Source organism: Suncus etruscus, chromosome 5, assembly GCF_024139225.1.
Source record: "Suncus etruscus isolate mSunEtr1 chromosome 5, mSunEtr1.pri.cur, whole genome shotgun sequence".
Lineage (NCBI taxonomy): Eukaryota > Metazoa > Chordata > Mammalia > Eulipotyphla > Soricidae > Suncus > Suncus etruscus.
In genome coordinates this window covers 145,228,197-145,254,650 of record NC_064852.1, presented here as the reverse complement: position 1 = coordinate 145,254,650, position 26,454 = coordinate 145,228,197, and the positions used below count along the sequence as shown (strand labels likewise).

At 35.3% G+C, this 26,454-nt stretch overlaps 1 protein-coding gene and 1 pseudogene across 1 annotated transcript in view; one reads left to right on the top strand and one right to left on the bottom strand.

The window, feature by feature from the left end:
• Positions 1 to 26,454, bottom strand: part of ANGPT1 (angiopoietin 1) — a 272,220-nt gene that overhangs the window by 223,754 nt on the left and 22,012 nt on the right. The window lies entirely within an intron of this gene.
• On the top strand, positions 952 to 8,112 carry LOC126009369 (mortality factor 4-like protein 1; annotated as a pseudogene).

Sequence of the window (26,454 nt, the reverse complement as noted above, 5' to 3'; positions counted from 1 at the left end):
TACATGAAAGAAAGAACTTTGAGTAGGAATTAGCATGACTTGGGACCAGCCTAGAATGGTGAATGAATGCAAATAGGCTGGGGAAACTCAAGGTTCTTTGCAGGAAATGAAGATGCAGTGCCAGCAGAATAGATAGGCTAATGGAAAACTCCAAATTCCTTTTCTCCCCATGTTTAGATTTAGGTGATGGCAGAGCATCTAAGTAAAGATATTACATAAACAGAATGAAAGCTGTAACTGGAGAAAATATAAAAGGTCAGGGCAGAAGAGGAAGATCTGGAAATTGTCTGCAGAGAGGTAGGTGGTAAATAAGATCAGACTCAAGCATACTGACTTGCTGAGAAGACATGACTTAAAAATCACAGAAGGTTATTAAAAATAAAAAACACTTATCAGGATTGCAGTTCTATTGTAAACACGCTGAAGTTCTCTCATTAAATATATTACCAAATTTTACATATTAATTCCCAAGAGAGAAGGCTTTGCTGATCCAATGTCTTCATTTAACTCGTACATTCTATATATACATTCATTTAATAAGTACAAACATACTGGTATAAAGTAGAAATAATGAATGATGGGCTGGAATGGTGGTGTAGCGGTAGGGCGTTTGCCTTGTACATGGCTAAACTAGGATGGACTGTGGTTCGATCTTGCAGTGTCTCATATGGCTCCCCAAGCCAGGAGCAATTTCTGAGCGCATAGCCAGGAGTAACCTCTGAGCGTCACCAGGTGTGGCCCAAAAAACCAATATATATACCAGATATACCAGATATAGTACATATATATACCAGATGATTTAAAATTATATATTGGAGACTCTATAACTGATACAGATGGGTAGGGTGCTTGCCTTGCATGCAGCCAATTTGAGTTCAATCCCTATGGTCCTTGAGCCCCAACTGGGAATGATGATTGTGAGCCAGGAGTAAGCTCTAAGTACAGTCAGGAATGGCCCCAAACAAAACACTGTTGAGGTGCGGGGATCAGTCCCCATCTCTCGAGCGGCGTCTAGAGCGTTTCAAGGAGAGTCCGAAGCCATGCAAATTTGCAAAGGGTGATTTATTTTTCTGGTGCCAGGGTAACACCAGGGTCAGTGCTCAGGGATGAACCCCAGAGCGAAGACCCCGAACCATTACCGAAGCAGTGTTTTTATAGAGCACTTTTCCAAAGGGACAGCGCATGTCACGGAAGTAGTATTCCGTTTGTTACCTATTACTTAGGAATACAGCACAACTCAGTTAAAAAAAAGAGATATTTAGCAAACAAAGAAACAATCGTGAAAGCCTAACAGACCGCCACTAAAAGTTACACAGAGACTCTGCATTGAATGATATGCTGAAACTAGAGGATGCTCCACATCAGTCTGACATCAAGGAAAGAAATGCACAGAATCCAGAGTCTTTAAATATAAAAGTCTGATACCAACTATAGCTAAAGTGTGAAAAAGTTTCACCGGGACCTTGAGAATGACTGGAGTTGGATAGACTGGTATGCCTGGAACCCAGAGTCTGTCTTATGCCAATAAACTTCTGGGGTGAGGCCTTTTTGGAATCAGGTCAAAGATTTTTTTTTCCCATTTTCCCCATTTTTCTGGACCTATGCAAAAATTGGCAATTGCCACTATCACACCTTTACTATATTTTTTTACTCTTATCCTTTAAGGAAAAAAAAATACAACTTATGGAACTTAAAAACAAATTACTGTAGTAGAATGCCTGTCTCGAAAACAGGCAGGGGACGGGAAGGGGGGGGGGTAATGTTGCACTGGTGAAGGGGGGTGTTCTGGTTATGACTGTAACCCAAATATGATCATGTTACTTAAATAAAAATATATTTAATAAAAAAAGTTACACAGAGACAATTGCTAAAACTTAACAGACCACCACTAAAAGTTACATTTTTATCCTACAGAAAAATATTAAACTTAAGGTCACATTTCTTTACCTTAAAGGCTGAAGGTGGGGGTGGCCGCCTTACTCTTTTTTTTTTTTTTTTGGTCTTTGGGTCACACCCGGCAGTGCTCAGGGGTTATTCCTGGCTCCAGGCTCAGAAATTGCTCCTGGCAGGCACGGGGGACCATATGGGGCACCGGGATTCGAACTGATGACCTCCTGCATGAAAGGCAAACGCCTTACCTCCATGCTATCTCTCCGGCCCCGGCCGCCTTACTCTTGCTCCACCTTACTAAAAGTTTTGCGAGCAAAGATAACAGAAAGCGTGAGCAAATTGGGCTTGTAAACTTAGGGAAACTTCAAACTTAAACTATACGCATTTATGAAAAGCAAAAACTTCTTGTCCCTTTCAACACAAACAAAAAATATTGCTATATTGATGTACTTTCATATTCATAAACTATAAGTCCCTTTGTGGCAGTCACCTAGTATTATTTGTGCTGCTAAAGTATGTAAATATATATCCCTTTTTGTCTTATGGTGGGGGCAGCATCACAGTAGTGCTCGGGAGTCTTGGGTTCCATTCGTGGTCATAATACCATTCAGCAGGCCAACAACCAGTGCTGAGGCCTAAGAATGCAGTGCTGTGGGCCCGGGGAGATAGCACAGCGGCGTTTGCCTTGCAAGCAGCCAATCCAGGACCAAAGGTGGTTGGTTCGAATCCCGGTGTCCCATATGGTCCCCCTTGCCTGCCAGGAGCTATTTCTGAGCAGACAGCCAGGAGTAACCCCTGAGCACTGCCGGGTGTGACCCAAAAACCAAAAAAAAAAAAAAAAAAAAAAGAATGCAGTGCTGCTAAGAGCACCGAAAATTGATTTCCTCAGCCACTTTTTACATTTTGGATTGAAAATTCCCATTCTCGGTGCTTGAATATCCATGATATAAGTTACAGTGCAATGTGAGCAATAAGCCACTTGAAAGTAGATTTGAACACCATTTTAACTAAAAAGTAATGAGACTTGGGGGCCAGAGAGATAGCACAGCTGTGAGGACTTTGCCTTGTATGCAGCTGATCCAGGACAGACGTGGTTTGAATCACAGCATTCCATATGGTCCCTGTGCCAGCCAGGAGTGATTCCTGAGTGCAGAGCCAGGAGTAACCCTGAACACTGCTGGTGTGACTTAAAAGCCAAAAATATATATACTAATAATAATAATGAGACTGAATAATTAGGATCATCAAATGTGTGTAAGGGTCATGATCATATCCAAATTATTTAAATTACTTCGAAGTATCTCCTGTGAGAAAGGAATTTGGTTTAACACATCAATGGGAAACAGTGAACCATGACTGAGTTATTGGTACAATGCCCAATGACAAACAAAAAACAAAAACACCTTCGCCTAAAACTATTATTTGTTGAGCAAGATTTTTAGTAATTTATCTAAAAGTATATCTATTTTTGACTTATTTGAGAAAGGCCAAAGTTATAATACAGAGGTTAGGGCACTCACTTGTTTTGTATGTATATGACAGGATTTCAATACCTCAAACACATATGGTCCCCCAAGGCCCACAAGGAGTGTTTCATAAGCATAAAGCCATGAATAAGCCAGGGCTAAGCCCTGAGCACTGCTTAGGTGTGGTCCCAAAGAACAACAAATAGGAGATATATTAGAGAGCATAACTTGCTCTTTTTATTCATTTAAATTTTGGTAATATAATTCAAAAGACATAACCAGTTAACAATGTAAAAGCACTCACCTTTCAATCTATATAATTATATATAAATATATATATTATATATAAACATATATAATATATATTTGACAGGGTTATAAGTCACCTCTTGCACTATGCCATATGAGAAAAATTACTACTGAGCCTAGAATGATAAATTGTTGATTTTTGAATGTAAAGGGAAGAATTGTTGAAGAATTGTTGTATTGTTGATTTTAAATAGGACTTACATTCAAGCTCAGTCAATTCCCCTCAAGTTTAATTGAACTACACCTCACCTCTGACACCTGAGTTACAAATAGTTTGTTAGTAATGGCACAGTCTCTGGAAATTGATACACATTATTTTTATTGTGATGAGTTGTCTTATGTACTCTAAGATCTGTAAGCCATTCACAATCAGCTCTCACCACAAAGACTAATGAAGGGCAAGAGGAAAGTTTCTGGACTCATGAAGGTTTATGAGTGACAATGACATATTTCATGACACTTTTACATTTAAGAACTCTATATAAATATATCTCAGAATTATATCTAATGCTGTAACAATGCATATAAATCAACTACAAAATGAAAAACTGTAAACAATAAAAATAATGAGCAATAAAACAATAGGTTTGAATTTTCATATTGTTATTTTTTGTACCATATCCAAAAAAACTCAGGGTTTACTTCTGGCTTTCAGTTCACAGTGATGGCTCAGAGAGTATCCAGAATATAAAGGATCAAACCTGGGTTGGTCAGGAGCAAAATAAGAGCTTGACCCACTGTGCTCTAGTTTTTCAGATGTCTAGAATTGCCTTTTTACAAGGGTATTGGTGAATCATAAGCAAATAATAAATAAAAGAATCCATTATCTTATCATCGATAATAAAAATTAGGTTCTTCTTTTGGATATAACTCTTACATATCACATATAGGAAGAAGAAGAAAGACTATAATTCAAGATATATGTGTAAACTAAAATTTACACCATCATTGCACCTGTTACATTGATTTAGTTATATATACAGAGAATATATGAAATAGGTAATAATGTATAATATTTACACATATAAATATAAACTAGATACACTTTTTAATTGCTAATGAGAAGACTAGACAATGTTACTCTAAGAACAACTAGTGCCATGATTCTGTACTTCCAGGCTGGAGCGATAGTACAGTGGGTAGGGCATTTGCCTTGTGTGCAGCTGACCTGGGTTCGATCCCAAGTTTCCCATATGGTCTGGTCCACCCAAGTCCTCTATGAGTAATTCCTGAGTGTAGACTCAGGAGTAACCTCTGAGCATCACCAGCTGTGGCCTAAAAACAAAAACAAAACAAAACAAAAGATTCTGTACTTTCATATACCACTATTCTCTATGGAAAGCAAGAATAATCTCTTGGAAAAGTTATGAACTCCCTAGTGAGGGCAGAGAGAATACAAAATGAACCAGAATATCCTTGATACCAGAAAATAAGGAAGTACTCAAAGCATTATAGGGACCCTCAAAGGATTACAGTGTTCTTTTAAAAGAAATCTACTCTTGGGACCAGAACAGTGGAGCAGTGGTGGGGTTTTTGCTTTGCATGCAGCTGACCTAGAAGGACCTTGGTTCGGTCTTTGGTGTCCCATATGGTCCCCCAAAACAGGAGCCACACAGAGCCAGGAGTAACTCCTGAGCATCACCAGATGTGGACCAAAAATCAAAATAAATAATTAAATACATAAATACATAAATAAATAAATAAATAAATAAAAGAAATCTAATCTTGTAGTTAGATATAGGGGGAATTCTGTTCTTATCAAAATAATTATAAAAATAGGTCAATCTGTTAAAAACACGAGAATCCATGATTCCTATAAATATAAATAAATGAATAAAATTAAAAAAACAAAGTTAAAAACAAAGCTAAGTTCTTTTTTAGTAGGCTTACAACTATTTAATATAGAATAAAACCACAAAATTATTATGGTTGCTAAAACTAGTGATTAAATGCATAATAAAATAGAGCTACTCATTCTCTTCACACTATCTCTCTACAAATTACTTATTAAAAATGAAGTTTAAAAAACATAGCTTACAATGAAGAATATTGAGGACTCATTAAAAGATAAAGCTAATGTTACCATTATTCAAAATAAAACTAATTCCCGTTGACACCTCATACGAAGTGTTGAGAAGGATTAAATATTACTTAGTACTTTTACTATGAAAATACACAATCTGTTTGAATTCAGGAAGATTGTAAAACAAACACAAATCAAATGTCATTTACCCGGACTCCTAAAGATATCGAAAAGTTCAAAGGGCATTATTGATATAACTCATGAAATTTGAAGGGAACTAAGGATTAGATAATTGTATTATACCAATACAGAAACATCCTGATTTTGTTAACTCTAATGTAATTATGTCTGAAAACATCTTTATTCTTAGGAACTACCATTGGAATAGTTAGAAGTTTAGGGACACAGTATTTCAGAGGCCATTTGAGCAAAAACTGCAAGGAAGTTATGGAGAAAGAAATGACAGAAATGATGAAGAGAGGGAGGTAAGAAGGGAGGGATGAGGGGAAGGAAGGAGAAAGTTACGTATTATGTGTTAGATCTTGATGAAGAGCATAGAGAAAAGCATTTTGTTATTTCTCCATCTTTTCTGCAAGTTTTAAACAACATCAGCTTTTATATATTTTATACTTTTATATTCTACTCAAGTTACCCTACTTAAAGTATTCTTATATTCAGAACATAAACCTTTAACATACTATTATTGTTTATTTTCTTTCTCATTAACCTATTACAATTAAAATGTAAATTGTTCCTATTTAACATATTCTTATATTCAGAGCATCAACCTTTAACATACTATTATTAGTTATTTTCTTTCTCATTACCAGTTACAATTAAAATTCGATTGCATGAGAGCAGGGAACTGGATGTGTTTTTGTCTACTGTGTATTCCAAAGTCCTAAGAAGTGTTTGGCACAAAGCAGATGGTAAATTAATATTTGTTGTCGATAAAAAGGGAAAAAATCAGTTATCTTGAATACCACTGGTGTGACTCAAAACAAACAAAAAATCATTTAAACATTTAACATATCAAAATTTCTGAGATACATGCTATCATTCACTTCACTTTATGAGTGTGGGATGGGGAGGAGGGAGATTTGGAACATTGGTGATGGAAATGTTGCACTGGTGATAGGGGGTGTTCTTTACATGCCTGAAACTCATCTGCAATCATATTTGTAATCAAGGTGTTTAAATAAAGATATTAACTTAAAAATACTTGAAAAAACAAAGAATCTCACAGTACAGGTAGTGGGCAGTGAGGTAAATGGTGTTGGCAAATGGTACCAGGACGTAGGACCAGTGAAACTGAAGGCGCCTATAGATTGGGCGAGTGAGGAAGAAAAGAGCCATAGCTAGACAGTCAGAGAAGAAGGAGGTGGACAATCACTTAGAATTGTTTGTCCAAGCAGGACCTGAAATCCAAATTCCAGGAGGGTGAGCCAGTGCTGTGTTTCCATGCACCACTTCATTACGAAGCAGTGTGTAAAGGTTGCTATCAAGGACAAAAGGCATACTTTATACATTCCAGTAGTTGGACTAAAAATTGGGATGGATGGATTCCAGAAAACACATTGCTCAAATATGTGCTCAAATACAAATCTGCAGAAATTGCAAGTATTTAAAAAAATCTAATCAGGGGCAGTGTGCAGAGGAAAAGATGTGAGGGGCTGCCCCAGGAAAGAAGACATCTGGGCTTCAATATTAAAAGGTCAAAGTAAAAACAAAAGAGGCCAAACAGAAAACTTCTGGAAATGGAGACTGGAGATACCACTGAGATATTTCAGGTTCCTCAGAAGTAAAAAGCCCATAAGTAAATCCCACAATCGAAAATGAGACTTCCATGGACAGTTGAAGTTGAAGTAAACATTCCTGAAGAAACAAAATCATGGCTTGTAGATGACTGTTGATGACTTGTCAATGATTTAATTACTCAACAGAAACATCTCTTCTATTTTTCTGCCAAAAATAATGTGAATTCCATCCTAGAGGATTATGTAAATATAAGAAATCTACTGCCAATGAAGCTGTCACAGGGATAAAAGAGTATTTAAAGGTAGTGTTGAGAACACAATTATTGTATGCTGAAATCCGAGCCAAACACCATGATGACCCCAAGCTTCAGGTATATGGCACCTGGCATCTGCTGAGGCTATTTGTAAGACTTGGAGTGATGTTGGCTTATACACTTTTGGATGAAAGAGCCTTCCTTTCTTACTGACTTACTTCCATGGTTTTCTAAAGTACTTGACAAAGAATTCTGAAACTCTCTTCAGTGATTATGAAGTGGCACTTGCTGAGTACCACTGGAAAATAGCAGAAAGCACAGAAATCCACTTACATTGTTTGGGGTCTCTGGGACACACTTCTGTTCTTAGTCACCTTGTATGCTTGTTGTACTTTGAAAACATTAATGTATAACAAAACATGTTTGATTTTTGTTTGAGTTACAATGTCAGAAAATAAAAAGGTTATGGCTCTTTTTTTTTAATTTCAAAGTTGCTAGCAGTATATTCACTAGCAAAGAAAGGATGACTGAGAGATTTACATTAGTGTTTCATTTTCTGGCTGGCAAAGTTGTTGGTGAATGCTTGGGGTCCTTTTCTTTGATACTATGTACACGTTGATATTATGTGTAAATTTTCTGCTATATCAAATGCCAAAGGTTTGATTCAGTATAAATACCTGAATACTTATGCTCAATGTGTTCCCTTTTTTTTTTTGTAATGGTGCTTAAGAAGCCCACTCTTGCAGGTCATTCATGATGTTCCTTAGGCATCTTACCTTTGCTTAGATTGTGTTTGTATTAATGTCAATGCACATTTTCCATTATAAACAAAGTGCTTTTTGTAGGTGCGGTTTTTTTTTTTTAACAATTTTTTCTTTAAGTTTATAAAATGATGGGGCTGGAGAGAGCACATCCATAGAGCGTTTGCCTTGCAAGCAGCTGACCAAGGACTGACATTGGTTTGAATCTCTGCCTCTCATACTTTCCACCATTCCTGCCAGGAGCAATATCTGAGCACAGAGCTAGGAGTAACCCCTGAGTACTGCCGGGTGTAGCCACCACCCTCCCCCCAAAAAAAAAGAAAAGAAAAGAAAAGAAAGAAACAGCAAAACAGAATATGTAAGTTGCTTTCCCCAGTCACTTACCTGGCAAGCAGTGGGAACAGAATAAAAAGTTGAGATAGTCTCTGTTCCACAGTCTACTATTCTCTCTCTGAAGTGAAGAAGTAGTTTTGTGGAACAATGTGAAGCCAAAATATTCTGGTTCACAGACATGGAAGCAAATCTAAAGTCTACCGGGTATATTATAGATAGCCTATTATCAAGTTTTCTAACTTAAAAAAGATGAAACGTATTAGGTTGAAAAGATAAAATAGTTGATAAGGAGCTTTGCCATACTTGAGGTCAGTCCAGAATTTCTCCCCAGTACTACATATGACCTCCAAGAGCCCCCAGGAGTTATCCCTGAATTAAGACAGGAGTAAGTCCTGAGCACAGCTAATTGAGACCAATGGTTATCCTTTCCTCCCCAACACACAACACACACACACACACACACACACAAAAAAAAACACATGATGAAAGACACGTTGGGAATAGGCACCTAGACAAAATTTATTTCTATACAAATAGGTTAAACATAACCTATTCTGGGGTCAGACAGATAGCATATCGGTAGGATGTTTGTCTTGCAGACAGTCAATCCAGGATGAACAGTGGTTCAAACTCTATATGGTCCCCGTGCCTGCCAGGAGACATTTCTGATTACAGAGCCAAAAGTAACCCCAGTGCCGCCAGGTGTGACCCTCCCCCAAAACAACAACAACAACAACAACAAAAAAAAAAACCCTAAAAGTAACCTATTCTGATTATCCTCCACTGTTTGCTCTGATATGATTATACATTCTTTCTCCCCATATTGTTTGCCTGAGTATTCTATGGAATTCATTACTTCCTGTGAAGGTAATTTAATCATATGAGGGCAGCCCATGCTGCCAGTAAAATGTACAAGGAGAGCATAAATGAGATTCGAAGAGGATTGTTGGTGCTTCATTTTTGAAATAAGGATCTTTAGGGGATGGTGGGAGGGCTCATGTGTAAACAGAATAAACACAAAGTAATATTTCTTTACTGATATGAGTTGTAAATGAAGTGTGATACAAGTGACAATTCTAAATGTGGCATGACTATGCATTGTTATAATTGTATAAAACGTTTAATTAAACTGGTTGGCATGATAATAAAATAATAAATGTTCAATAATTTTCACTGTTCTATTTAGGATGTTACTATAGATTCCACTTTTTGATGATGGTTTAGTTTGTTAAATATGTGACACAAAATAGACATCTACTTACTAAACAATATATTTTGGTCTACGTAGACTTTTTGGAGTTGTTTTATAAAATTACTAAGAAATAAGACAACAAAATTATAAGATAAAATGTTCCTAAAAGAAACTATACACATCAACACTTTTATTTAAGATTCTGAAACCCAAATATAGCAAAGTAAGTAGCAGGTCATTGGGAATAAGCACCTAGACAAAATTTATTTCTATACAAATATACTTTTTCTGTCACATTATATAAATAACTCTTATTTTTATCATGTCATGTATCCAGAAGTACTTTTACTTATAATCAATGTTTTCCAATTTTCATTGTTTTTTTGGCCTTAACTAAAAGGCATTTTGAATTTAGACCATGGTCATGTAGGAATTTCTGAGCTTTCAGAAAACACTTTTCTTATTTTTTAATTGTTCAACTAACTTTAGTCTAATAAAATTAGATGTATCTCTTTACACTTACCCTGGATGATGAATAGACTTTTATTAAAGTTACTCATAATGTCATTTTCTTTTAGTTTGTCTTGTCTTTATATGTATTTATGATAATCTGGGAGGTACTTAAAGCTAAGAAGTAGCTAAATATCTAACTTTAGATGTCAAGAGTGAATCCAACAATCAATAACTGTTAGAATACTTAAAATATACTGCCCAATAGTGTTTTGATTAAAAGCACAAAATCTAAACACAGTAAGGCAAAACTGTCCTATCTGAATCCATCTGAAGCTGGATGACTTTAGGCTCTTAGAGAAACCAGAGAAAATATTAGATAGGCTTACTTTTAATTTTTAAGTGACTTTAAAGCCACTACAACAGATAAACTCTCTGTATTGCTTCTTGTTAGTTCCTATATTTTATGGTGTCTACAGCTAGTTATACATTTTAAGCATCTGCTAAAGCTCAAATTCTGTTCTAGCTTCCTGTAGAGCAGTTAAGGATTATTTACTTTTATATGGTTCATTTATGTCTGCGGTATGTGATAAAGGTGGTGATTTCTTGACACAGCAATATAGATGGGTTTTCCCCATTAAAAGTTCTGTGGGGGGCAAGGGGAGGGAACCCTTCAGAATCACTGTGTGGTCCTGTAAATCAAGCAGTGTCCTGGGCTACTTTCCTTTCAGGTTTGGATCAGAACAAGCACATATGAAATTGCCAAGAGCATCAAAAAAGAAAGTAAACCCACCCAAAACAAACACAACAAAATCTAATATTATTTTAAGGAACAAAATACTTAAAGATTGTTTGACACCTTGTGAAATATCTTCAAGGGAGTTGCCAAGAATATGAAATTTGAAATACATATGTACATAAATTTTGAAAATCATAATATAGGATATTAATATGCCAGTAAAGTTAGTAACATCAAATCACTCACATTTATTGAGTTCCAACTCTGTTTTGACACTGTGCTAATTGCGTTCCTTTTAATATGTTTCATCTCCACAATCACACCAGAATCATGTTACAGTTGAGAAATTTATGATGGTCTTATGCATTTTACTATAGTATTCTCAAAGTGCACTATTTATATACTAATATATTATTAGTATACTATTTATACTGTATATAATAGTAAATATTAATATACTATATGCACTCGATAGTATATTAATATACTATTATTTCAAGTCACATCTCATTGGTAAAATTATTTGACAACATTTAGTCCCCCTTCACTCTGAATGGTATTATCTCTAACTGGATCCTAAAAATGATCTTCTTCACTTGTATTTCTCAAATCTTTTTTAATTCTTATAGTTCTAGGATTTGTATTATCTATTCCTGATTTTTATTTTTCCTATTAACACTTACCAAAGGTTGACATCAAATAAATACCTGTTGTATATGAAGTACAGGTATACAAAGACATTTTAAAATAGGTGAGAAGCTGCTTTCCCAAAACAAATACCTACAAACACAGATGTTCACATTTTTGTCTTTTATAATATTTTTAAGTCAATTATAATATTTTCTTTTTTTCTTTTCTTTTTCTTTTTTTTTTCATGACACACCCACTGATGCTCAGGGGTTAGTTATTTCTGGCTATATGTTCAGAAATCGCTCATGTCTTGGGGGACCATATGGGATGCCTGAAATCGAACCAAGGTCTGTCCTGGATCAGTCACGTGCAAGGCAAGCACCCTACCACTGCACTACTGCTCCGGCCCCTATTTTCTTTTTTAAAGTAAAACAGGTTTTATTTGGAGCTACTGAGGAAGGAGAAGAGGATTAAAAAAAAAAAGCAAGATAATAACATGCTGAAGAAAAACACAGATTTCTCCAAAGGTTAAGGGAGCCCATTGTCCTGCTCAAAGAGGAAAAGTTCTCATCTCAAGGGGGAGAGGCAGGTGACATGTATTCAGGTACCATGTATACACCTGCCAAAGTATAATAATTTCTGAAGAAGCCCTGCTTTCTAGGAAATGTTTATTTTAGCAAAAAGTTTTATTTCGATAGAAGATTCTGACTCATTAACAATGCTTAAATATCATATTATAGAAATGCACTTAAATCTACTTGGTGATATTTATGCATACCAAAGTTTTTTCAAATTCATTATCACGGCTGACTCTTAAACATGGGACCTGTTATTTTATAAATGAGCTAAATGATAACTTTAAAGAAATTTGAACTGGGAACCTCTAGGGGGGGAAAGTTATGAAAATCTTATTATCACTTTAAATCTATTCTAAACCATAATGAACCTTTTTGAACAACAAAAGATATATCTTCTAAGTTGGTATTTATTTTGTTCTAAGTCTCAAAATTCCTTCATCTTGGCGTCTAAATTTTTCCTTTGACTACCAGCACATTTTGTTTAATACCCGATTCACTAATGGCCCTTTAAAAGAGTATAGGGTATAGTTCGTCAACCAGATCCTATTTTATTATCTATATTACTGGTTAGAATATAGTCAAAGATTATTTTATATGTGTACATATGTATATATTTAAATATACATATGTATATAATACACATATGCATATAATATAATAATGCATGTTATGTGTGCATACCTTAATATTTTTATAAAATGAATGGAATAATAAAGGGCAGTAAGTGTTAAAAAGAAAAATTGAAGAAGCATTCTTAAATAATACCTAACATGACATAACATTTTATGTAACATATATTTTACTATATATAACTATATATCTAGATATAAAGTTATATACAGCTTCCATTGATAAAGAGGGTAGCAAATATTCTTCTGCCTAAGGAAATTTTAATGTAAAATTAATAAACATGAATGCAATAAAATAAATCTCAGTGTTCTCTGTCTTCCATATGGAAATACCTACTCACTTATTAGATATAATACATTCTATAAAGATTTAATAGATAAATAATAATTTGCTGAGGCCTGTCTTTCTTACTAAAATGTATGTATATAAAGAAATGATCTATAATTCACCTCGTAAAGAATACATAATAGGTTTACAATAGTGCCCAACACATATAAAAATGTACATGTGTTGTTGTATGGAAGTTGGACTTTGAGATACGTCTCTTCAACAACCCCATGAATGACAGCTGAACCTGAACACGCTCCTGCACATGTCCCTTGGACATGTTGTCCTCTTGTCATGTGGGTATAAAAAAAGGAAAAACTTTGATCTTGGGCAGGGGAGTTAAGATAGTGACTAGAGCAGCACCTCCTGGTCCACAGGGGGCCAGAGATAAAGCATCAGAGAGATGCTGCCTGCTTTATATCTATTTATTTCTTCATTTATATTTCTTCTATTTCTTATTCTATTTATTGTTTATTCCATTTTTTATTTTACTTCTTCATTTATATCTATTTATTTCTCTTTCTTAATAGGCCTCCCCTGGCCACCTCTAGCCGGTGAATTTCTTCACCTCTTTCTCTCCCACTTTCTGAAACTCCCTAGATGTCAATAGCAGGAGGCTTCAGACTCCAGGAGGTATAAAAAGGGAGGTGTTCTTTTGTATAACTGAAATCCAACTACAAACATGTTTACAATCATGGTGCTTAAATAAAGATATTACTTTAAAAAGAATTTTTAAAAGTTTACTTGTCTTCTCTCTCTCTTCCTCTCTCTCTCCTTTACTCTCTCTCTCTCTCCCGCCACCCCTCTCTCTCCCCCCCACCCCAGTGGTGCAGGGCATAAGGTGTCTGCCTTGTTGGCACTGACCTAGGATGGACCGCAGTTCGATCCCCTGGCTTCTCATGTGGTTCCCTAAGCCAGGAGTGATTTCTGAGCATGCAGCCTAAGCATCACTGGGTGTGGCCCCCAACCCCCCAAAAAAAAAAGAAAAAACAAAAAGAAAAAAAAAGAAAATACACCATCAAATACACTCTAACTAGAAAGAAATAGCAGATATTTTGTCAATCCACAAGAAGGACTTGAAATCAGGATGGGATATTTGGTTTCTGTGACAAATGTCAACTGCCTTACATTATTTCTGGCCGTTCAATTCTATGTAGTAGTGATTTTCTTGATTTTAAATAAAATTATCTAGCTCAACATCAGTTTTGTAAAACACCTTCACATGTTCTTATTGAGAAAGCAAATAATATGCAATAGGGAGATATAAAATATGCAAGAGAAAGGTATAAGTGTCTCGGTTCAATTTCTTTCAAGAAAAGAAAGAAAAGAAACAAGGAAAATACAGAAAAATAACCTTGCCTGTGCTTGTAAAATGAATTAGCTTGGAAATAGGTTCCACTTTCTTTCACTGACCTTTGGCCCCCATATGTCTTCCACTGCCCACCTTCTCAAAATACTCCCTCAGAAGCCTTTTACACAGCCTAAATATAGCTCCCAGATGTCTTGCCCCTGCACTATGTGGTCTCCCCCCACCTTTACAGAGATTGTACGATTAGAAAAGATAGCAGGAAGGCTTGAGCAACAGGATCCTTTTGGTTCAGAATAAGTTCATAGCATAGCAGGTCTTTCCTCTGCTTCCATTTGAATAGATAAAAAACAGATCTGTTTTCTATAAATTCTCTTATACATCTTTGAAAACTAAAGCACATTTCTTTGCTTCAAAGAACTTTTCTAATGCATGTCATAATTATCTAATTTGTGATGATCTAATTTGTGTCACCTATATTAAATAGGTGACAAACTATACATATCCAGTCACTAGCTGCCTTCTCCATGTACATTTGCAATAGCGTCTACTGTTTCCCCCACATCCTCTGATAAATCCTCTGATTAGCACTGAGTTTCCTGGCAATATGGTGGGTAAGTAATTCAACCCTGACCTTCCATTCTATGAATTTGTCAAGAGAATACAAAAGCTTTTGACAAACTGTATTTTGGAAATCAACTGATGTCCTGAATGTTTTGAAAGGAGACCACTAATAAAATGCATTTATAGCTATCAGTATCTTCTCTTTAAGGATCATTGTGAGAAAAATTGCAATTTTGTTGTAGTTTTTCAATATCTCTTACCTGTGGCTAAATATGTAATAAATTGTCTCCAGGAAGAGAAACTATAGGGACTGACCAAACTCACAACGCAACTTTCCTCCTCAATGAAAAATTTGGTGGGTGAACCTCCCTTCTAATTAGTCTCTTTTGTCAACATTTTCAAGCATGACAACAGCCTTTAAAAGGCCCAGAGAACATGACTTTGGGATTGGAATGAAGATGTGAAAATTGTGTTTTTTAAGGATAAGAAGCCAGAATGTTATCTTCATTGTTTTTTTCTGACTACCCAGCAAAATTTATTCCTGAAACCAAGATACAAATCAGTGTATCAGGTAATGTGTGGATAGCATCTCGTATTAAAAACTGGTTTCATTGTACAATTTAGATGCATCAAAGAATATATTGCAGGTTAAAACTGGTCTTTCTGCTGCTATAATTAGGTCAACCAAATATTATTTGGTCAACATTTAAACAGAAAGCTGGGTAGCAGTTGAAGTTACAAATAGTTTTCTGTGAACTTGGATGTCTTGAGCAAAGCTGAGATGTTTGCATAATCTTTCTGTAGCAACAACATTCCACAGGCATATTTCTCTTTAAAAAGAAACTCCATGATCAGTGGTATTCTGGGTTCAAGGCCTGAATAAAAAGCATCTCAAGTCAAAAGCCCTATTCTGAAAAACTGAGATGTAGGGAGGGGTCACAAGTCTTTTACTTCTCTTTTAAATTGTTGCTGGATGACTGAAAGTTACAATGGTACAAATAAAAAATTTACTTAAGTCTATGAACTTGAACTTTAAGCTATTTATCCCTATTTCTTCCCTGAAATATTCCTGAATATTTGAGGTTTCTACAAAAAAAAAAAAAAAAAAAAAAAGATAAATGACAAGTAGAGAAAAGGTTAAATGCACAATAAACTAGCTTGCATAATTTTTCTCAAGGCCTGGGAATAAAAATGTTAAATGCAGCCTATTACATTTATCATATTTTTTCAAAACACAAGTCTTAAAATGTATATAACATTTCATTCTTTAAAGTGGGAATGCAAAAACTAGTAATCAAAACATAAATCAATGAGTGTCTGTATTGTACTAATTCTAAATATTCTAAATCTTTTCTGGGATTTTAATGAAGACCATATCCAATAAATAATATATTTGTGTTTATGTTTTGATTTGTTTTTATGCACTATACCTGGCTCTGCTGCAGTCTTATTCCTGGCTCTGAACTCAGGAATCACTCCTGGTGGGGTCCTGGGTGATGGAATGTGGTATGACAAAACAAACTCAAGTTGACTACGTGTAAGCCTAGCACCTTACCCGCAGTACCATCTCTCTGGGCCTCAAAGCAGTATGCTTTTTTTTTTTGGGGGGGGTGCACACCCGGCGGTGCTCAGGGGCTACTCCTGGCTATCTGCTCAGAAATAGCTCCTGGCAGGCACGGGGGACCATATAGGACACTGGAATTCGAACCAAGCACCTTTAGTCCTGGATCGGCTGCTTGCAAGGCAAACGCCGCTGTGGCATCTCTCCGGGCCCCAAAGCAGTATGCTTTTAATAAAAATTTCTTGAGTCCTCACTGGATAATGGACACTTTTGTTTTGTTTTGTTTTGTTTTGTACTGATGGAATGTTTCATTTTTTTTTCTCCAACGCCCCCCAAATCGATGATGAGAACCTTTAGAAGGACTCTGCCCACTTTTGGAGTATTAGACTTTTACCCCAGTTTACTACTTTTCTTCAGACCAAACCACGCAAACTTAATTAGCTAGGCCTACCTCCCAGTTAGAGGGGGAAAATAGGGAGACACCTAGACCAATCAGATGCAAGACTACTAGGTGGTAGGATAGGTACATAGGGGACCACATATTCTAGCAGCCCTGGGGGTGAAGGAAGTGGATATGGGAGATACGACATAAACAGAGGTGAAGGGAAGACAATATGGTGATGGGACTCCCCCCTGATGTCATGTAAATATTTAACTAAAATATTATTGTCAACATGTAAACCACTATGATCAAAATAAAAAATTATATAAAAAAATATTGAAATAATTTTTAGAGTTGAGGGCCAGAAGGACTGGCTCAAGATATGAAGCTCACCACAGAGTGGTGAGTGCAGTTAGAGAAATAACTATGCTGAGAACTATCATAACAATGTCAGTGAGTGAGGGATGTAGAGGACCTGTCTTGAAAGCAGGCAGGGGGTGGGGGCGGGAAGAGATGGGGGCATTGGTGATGGGAAGGTTGCATGAGTGAAGGGGTGTGTTCTTATTATGACTGAAATCCAACTACAATTATGTTTGTAATCACTGTGTTTAAATAAAGAAATTTTTTAACAAAATGGAAAAAAATTTTAAAAAAGAAAAAAAAAATTTCTTGCTCTCTACATGCCCATGGGGCTGTGGATAGGAGTGTAGGCCACAAACATCAGTGCTCAGCAATTATTCCTGCGTCTGTGTTCAGAAATCACTCTGATAAGCTAAGGAACCATATTGGATACAGACACTGAATCTAGGTCAATTATGTGCACAAGTGTCCTACTTGTTGTTCTATCATTCTGGGACCCTCTACTTTGAACCAATGGAGTATGAATCTAATGCTGCATTTTTTCTTCTGTAAAATTTTATCATAATGGTCTAACTTTTATAAATCTGTGTTTAGCATTTCCCTAGTATTATAAATAATAATATATCTTAATAAATATACAATAATATAATGATATTATAATATAATATATAATAAATATTATTAATAAACAACAATATTCGCCTAATAATCTTTAATACATTCATTGTATATAATTAATGTAATAAGATCATTTAATTATGCCTCTTGCATTCTCATAACTGCAGAGAGTTGTATATACAAGCCTAGAACCTCCAAATCTGAATAATATACAACAGCAGATAGTAAATGGCAGATGTAGTCCATTGCTACAAGCTTATGTTTCTCACACTTATTTGGAAATACTGGTTATCAGTTATGCAAAGATGTAATCAATTGTCTAGTCAAACTGCCTACTTTTAAGCGAACTAGACCTCACTGGAATAAACTGAATTGTGATTACTAGTTAATTCACATTTACTCAAAAATATTCATGATTGGGGCCAGAGCAGTGGCGCAAATGGTAGGGCTTTTGCCTTGACCTTGCTAACCTAGGACAGATGGTGGTTAGATCCCCTGAAGTTCCATATGGTCCCCCAAGCGATTTCTGAGTCCATAGCCAGGAGTGGCCCCTGAGCGTCACCGGCTGTGGCCCAAAAACAAAAACCAAAAAAAATTTATGATTGAGGAGGCAAAAATAAACTCAATCGTTTATATAATATTCCAAATTAAAGATACTATGCAGAAGTTAAAATATTAAATCTTTGCGGACTCCAACTTGGCTTTTCTGGAAGTTACAAAACAGCACAGACTATTCTGCCGCTAATCTTAAAACCAGCAAGCTGAGTTGTTTTTATCTCATAGGCTTAATCAAGTGAAATTAATAAGTTGATATGACTATTTGCCTGAAGAAACAAATTCACAAGTAGATTGGAAAATCATTCACAATGCCACCCCAGAAGAATTTATTATCTATACAAGTATATCAACATAATGCTACATTATCACACGCACATACACACAAAAATAACCCTTCTTCATAATGAATATAAAACCAAATGTAAAGAAAATATTTTTAAAAAATGGATTTTCTATTCTCCCCAGTAATTACTTCTATGTTTCTTTAACTAAAGGACAAGTTGGAATTAGGCTAGATTTGGTCTATGTTGCTGACATTATTATGACAGTGAGTAAACTGGACTTCAGACATAACTGAGTATTTTAAGAGCAAATATTGTAAATGCCAGATGTATATAAAAATAAATGAGTTTATTTATTTTTGATATTTCAATAACTGTTGTTTTCTAAAATAGAAAATGTGCTAAAATAAAGTCTAACCTTTGAATTTGTTTTGTGACATGAATAATTCAGTTATCCAAGGTTTTTAGAATTTTTTTTTTTTTTTTTTTTGGTTTTGGGCCATATCTGGTGATGCTCAGGGGCCACTCCTGCCTATGCTCTCAGAAATTGCTCCTGGCTTGAGGAACCATATGGGATTCTGGGGATCAAACCATAGTTCGTCCTGGGTCAGCCACGTTCAAGGCAAATGCCCTACTGCTGCACCACTGTTCTGGTCCCAGTTTTTAGGATTTTCTATACCAGAGAAACAAATGATGTGATGTATTTTGTTTTTTAGTTTTTTTAGTTTGTTTGTACTAATTATCAGTTGTAAATACTTCTAATTATACAGGAGACTATGCAAGTAGAGCATTTTTACCTTACGTGCAGCTGACCTGATATGATCATCAGCATCCCATATGGTTCCCTAAGGCCACCTAGAGAGTACTTAGCACAGAACCAAAAATAAGCTCTGAGCACCACTAGTTATGGCTCCAAAGTAAAACCAAAACAAAATAAAGGTAGAAGCAGAAACTTAAGAGATAGTAAGTACTACAGTTGTTGCAGGCAAAATGCTTGCTTTGCACATGCCCAACCTAGGTTCAATCCCCAGAAACCCATATGATCCCATGAGTACCACCAGGAATAATCCCTAAGTACATAGCCAGGAGTAACCCTTGAGCATCCTTGAGCATCCTTGAGTATGATCTAAAACAAACAAACAAAAGACAGAAAAATCACAGAGTATACAAGTTTCTAACATGATACAAAGAAAATAATTTAAACCACTTTAAATAAATCTTTGCAACTATATCTAGAAGATAATCTCTATTTTGATTAGTATAAAAGACTAAGGAATAAAATTATTAAAAGTAAAATAGAATGCATTAAAGCATCATTTTTGGAGCAGAAATATATTCTTAATAAGAATATTGTATAACAAAAGAATATGAGAAAGCCAGGAGGCAGATTAGTGGTTAGGGCACAAACCTGGCATATTCTGAAACGAGGTATGATTCCAAGAACCACATGTTTTCTGGAATATCATTGAACTATGCCTTCAGATTCCCCAACCACTATAAGAAAGGGGTGATACTGGAGGACCCCCAGCACTACCACTGAATTTGCCTCATTTTTCCTGCTATTTCAAGGCCAGGAAAATATTTCACCCTCAGGCCTTTGAGCTGAACCAATGGTGCAGTGACCTAATAATCTTGAAAGAGTCCCAGGCATCCTGAGCCTACTTGGGAGCCCTCTATCGCCAACCAAAATGCAAAGAAGGTACATTTTTAAACAACATATTAATTGATTTTCACAAACTATATAAACAATAAATGGATTGAACATGGACCCGAGAGGTATAATGAAAGTTGATTGTACCCTTTGTGCTATTTTAGTCCATTTGTCTTTCATAAATTATTTCACTTGATCATCTCAAGCAATGTCTCAAATAAATTATCTTCTCATCACTTTACTTATGACACAGACATAATAAGATCCTGAAGAGGTTAAGTCATTAACAAATTATGACTGTTAGCAAGTTCAACATTAGATTTTTCTAATTTCAAAGGGTTTAGACTCCATCTAAGATTATCTAACGTTTTAAAAGACTATGTCTTTTAGAATGCTTAGTTTATTATTAAGGTTCTATTTATGTATACATATGCAACTTGGCTTCCCTCTTTTCCTACAAAATATATTATAGAAGCATTTTTCATTCATCTTATATTTGAGGAACAACTTGTCCAAGTGCCTAACACCTACACAAGGATATAGTATGAAAGAGGGAAAATACACATAAAAGTTCAGTGAATGATTGTTTCAGCAATTATTGGACCTGGCATCATTAAAAAACCAAAAACCTATGTGCCCTATAATAAATGGGTTTACCAATTTCAGTATCCATAATTCAAAAATGGACACTTCTACTTTAAGTAAACTAATACAAAATTTAGGTTATTATCCAACCTGTTTGAATAAAATAAGTTATCTATGATATATAATTAAAACTTTCAAAAACATTCTTTATTACCTCTTTAGAATATCATTTTAGTTGGCAGAGGAAATATCAGGGTTCAAAATGCATCACATAAACCCTAGAGCTAAATTAAAAAATATATAAACTGTTTCTAAATTCACTTCCAATGTTTTGTTCTCAGCTTTAGGAATAAATGAAAAGAACATAAAGGGCTGTCTAGTGTCTCTATGCTAAAACACTTCTGTCATAAATTTCATGCACCCTGAGTAATTTTTCAGCAGAGCAGACCCATATTATGAAAACATCACCATCAGTTCACTCCTTTGTTTTAGACATTCATGTTTCCATGTTATGCTTTCATTCAATGGACAAAGCCACATCTGTGTCGTTCACACTACAAATCTGATAAAACACTCAAGGGATCCTCCGAGTAGAATTGGTTAACATTCAAAAATGTAGTAAATTAAAAACTGCTTATTTTTTCTTCTTTGTCTACAAGCTTACTCCAGAGCACAAAGAAATCCCAGATCCTTTTGTTTTGTGGAAGAGAAAATGAAAAGAAGGGTTAAGGTTATGGTGACCTCAAGGGTTGGAAGTTTAAGCAAGAACTGTCTGTACTAAAAAGTATTGTTAGATTTTTATCTGACTGTTTTGAATATTGTTAGTAGAATAAAAAATAGTAGTATTTCATAAAATAAATTAAGCCAATAAATTATAAATCAAACACCTGCCTGTGCATGAGTGAGCAAGCTACTGAACAAATGTTCAATTTAATTCTTGCAAGTTTGTTAACAGGGTTTACCTACAATTAATTTAAAGTCTTATTTGAAAGATAATGGCATTCTAAAAAAATATTTCTGTAACATACACACACAAATATGCAGAGAACACTATGTCCTAGTCAACTTGCTGTCTGATTAACAAATATAGTGGAAGGAAGAAAAACATTCAAATAAATTATAGATTTCTGTCATCATGCAAGGCTATTTCAGTTTTCTCATTTAGATGTAAAGTCCACTTAAGACCTACTAGACAAAACTCTCCCACAAGAAAGAACTATGTAGCTAGAGCTCAATGTGTAATTTATCTTAAAAACAGTTAACAAAACTAAGCAGTTTATTCTTGATTTTTATCCAAACTTTTAATAATAAGAATTATGAATATTTATAAGACTATATACTGTCTTTAGTTGCCTGAATCTGTAATGACAATTGAATCTTGTGCCTTACGTTTAAAATCCACAAACTCACAAAAAAGCAGAATATTTTGTGGAGCTAAATTCATTTGAAAAGATACAAATTGAGATTTTAAAAATTGTTATGGACCATAGAGAGTACAGAAGACAAGTTGAATTCTGGCATCACACATGTGTCACAAATACCATCAGGAGTGACTCCTGAGAACAGACACAAATGTAAATGTGGGTGTGGCCCAAACTCCCCACCATTAAATATAATAAAATAACTTAGATTAACAAAAACAAATACCACATTTCTTGCAAAAATTATATATATATGTGTATATGTGTGTATGTGTTGGTTATATATACCATTTCAGGGTGCGAGGTTCCCAAATTTATGGGCCTAGGCCTACACCACATTTTGAAAGAAAAAGAGTCATCAGTGACCACTTAATTGCACATGAGGCTGCTACTTTCTTGCTGGATCCTTCAGCACCCCTGGAGTTGAAGCTGGTGGGTAGTACTGCCATTCTGGAAAAACGCTTTCACACTTGGAGAAATTTAGGATTACTTTATTTCCTTCTATCTAGGAGCATTTCAATGGGAAAGATTAAGAAATTTTGATTAGCTATATTCGGATGAACCTAAATTACAGTAATGAAAGTACTTCTTTTATTAAACATCATGATCATGGTCAAACCATCTGTTTGTGTTCATGACGTGTTTCTTCTTCTATTAATTATTGTTATTAATTTTTCTGAAATTCAATCCTATTTTATTTTCACTTTTTTAAGACAGGATACTTCTTATAAAGTCCAAGTAAATCACATTGCCTGCATTTATTTTTCACCTAAAATAATGGTACTGCTTACAGTCACTGGGCCAACTTCAGTGATCGCCAAAAAAAAAAATGACAATTCTGAGACCACTGAGTCTATCTCAGACTCAATTCATTGTATCAAAAATAAATTACAACTATGGTGATAATGTTAGTGAGTGAGAGAAGTGGAATGCCTGTCTAGAATACAGGCGGAGGGAGGTGGGGAGAGGGAGATTGGGGACACTGGTGATGGGAATGCTGCAGTGGTGAAAGGGGGTGTTCTTTTTTGTGACTAAAATCAAACTATAATCATGTTTGTAATCAAGATAAAAAATAAAAATAAACAAATCACTGAACAAGATCACAATTTTATGAACTTAATGGTACCAAACCTGTTTTTGAAAATGCAGCCACTTGTAAGTTTTATTCAAATAGAATTCAAGTTTTCGTCAAGGTCTACAATAAAAAGTCAATCAAATCTGAATGCCGAAATATTGTTTATTGATCATTGATTTTTATAAATATATGAATTAACATGTATATATTCAAGTATATCAATGAAATATGGGGCTCTCTGCACACTACAGCTTATAAAATGTATTAGATATCCTATTTATTAAATAATCCAACTGCTATGCTATTTATACTCACGTCTTTATTTTAGGTCCCTCCTGAATTAAAGGGAAGACTTATTTCTGATGTTTTGGCGAACCTTATGGATATTCTACTAAATAGGATGGACAATTGAATGCTTGAATGCTAGTGCCCAAGGATAGGGTCCTGCTCTGGTAGTTCAAGGCCAAGTAACTGGAAGTTTTGGGGTTCCTCAGAGCCTCCTCTGAGTGATGCTCAGAGGGGTCATGTAATATTAGGTTTCAAACTGAGGTCGAATACATACACTTTGAACCAGTAATATCTCCCTCACATATGATACAATTATATATATATATGTATATATGTATATATTGTAACAATGAACAGGGACAGTACGTTTCAATTCAATAGGTAAACTATTCTAAGAACACTTGTGTGATCTAAGTTTTATTTATTAGGTATACAATAAATAACTATAGGAGTGGTTTGCCTGCAACTATAAATCTTCAAAGTAACAGGTGATACAAGCTAAATCTAGCTGCATTTTCTTGACGATTAAGAAAACAATAAGAATTTAACTGCTTAAATGCAAAATGTGCAGTTCTAGATATTAAAAAAAAAGACAATGGCAATAACAATTGTTGGTACAGAAAGGGAGATAGAAGAGAAATAATCGCTGATGACCAAAACTGAGGTTGGTTCTATTAGGACTTTCCAAGATCTCCAAAGCAGTTCAGGATGTATCAATGAGATTTAAACATCACATGGAAAGAGTTAGCCTGGATAAGTCCTTATGTTAGATCTCACTAAGATTATTGTCCGCAGGAAGTCAAGATTGAAAACATAGGCCTGAAGAGGATGTGGCCTGTAAAATTACCCTACACGTTGCATCTCCAAGCCCAGGTGAATGAGTCTAAAGCAGGGTCACACATGAAATAATCCAGATCAAACTGAGAATGAAACACGTGTAGTCTGGCAGTCCTTTACCTCGTTTCTCCATCCCATTGCCTGCCAGAACTGCCATTTTTATTGAGCACAGAGACCACCTCCAGGAGGGGCAGTAAGTAAATAGCTCAGGCTCTTCTGAGCCTGTCCCACCAAAGTTAACATGTAACACAATCTTTGTTCTGGGTGAAACAAAGTTGTAAACAAACAGATGCAAAGAAACCAAGGATGATCTTTGTTTTAGGTAAAATAAACATAACAGTGGTCTATTGAATTTCTTAAAACTTTATTTGAGAAAGGAGAATAAATGATTAGAAGAAAAAGCTAGAGCATGGAAAATTCTAAAGTAGGTAATCCAGGACAAATGGAAATCTATCTCATTTTATATTGATAAGGGAAGTTGGGTGAGAACTGTGCATTGAGTTTGAAACATGCCAGAAAGAAAGAACAGGGTTATGGGAAGGAGGATATATGAGAGGACTTTCTTCTGCATACCTTAGGTACATATCCTGGGCTCATTCTGAGAAAAACAATTTTTTGGACCATTGTCGATCTTCTAATGTCATTATCTCTGTTTCCCTCTTATCCATACATGTATAAATCTGGTCAAGTCACAAGCACAAAGTTTCAGTCATGGTGTTAGGATGAAAATCATACACATTCACACATGCTAAGAGAAATCAGAGGGAACTTTTCGAGCTAAGTAGCTGAACGTGTAAAACAGTTACATTTGACTGCTGTTATATGAGCCTTATCCTATAAAAGATCACCGAGAGTTTCAACAGATTAGAGAATATGTGAATCTTTAATTCAGTGGTGGCTCATTTAGCAGTACAGAGTTTATATTATAATACAGAAACAATGTGATGCCAAAAATATCCCTTGCTATTATTGTTCAACTATATATGGAATAGAATTCCAATAAAAAGAATGTTTGATTTTAGAGTATGCAATGAATAACATACAGAAAACAACTAATATTAAATAACCACCTCTCCCCAAACATGGCAGATGTAAAGATAAAAGCAATGTCATCATGATATCTTTTTCCATGTGGGTTAACATTAGTTTGTATGGCTAGTATATGTTATAAAGGTACACTTCCATATATCTTCAAAAATATATGCTGTCATAACATGTCAATCCCCAAATTCCAGTAACCTCTACATCAATTCTTTGAATTATCTTCCCTTTTCACCACCCCCTCCAACTTTGACGAACTCAATTCTGTGGTTATTAAAGTTATCCAAGTACATGGATTTGTTTTCATTTGGATTTCTCTATTCCTTTTCTTTTTTTTTTTTCTCTACACCCCACTTATGACTCAAGTCATCAGTTATTTGCCTTTTCTAACTGACTTACCACTTTTAATAGAAACCAATGTCTGCAATATTTCTTTTTTGGTTTGGGGGCCACATCCGGCAGTACTGAGGGGTTATTTCTGGTTTCCACTCAGAAATAGCTCCTGGCAGACTCACAGACCGTTTGAGATACTGGGAATCGAAACCTGGTCGGTCCTGGATTGGTCGCAGGTGAGCAGCTTGAAAGGC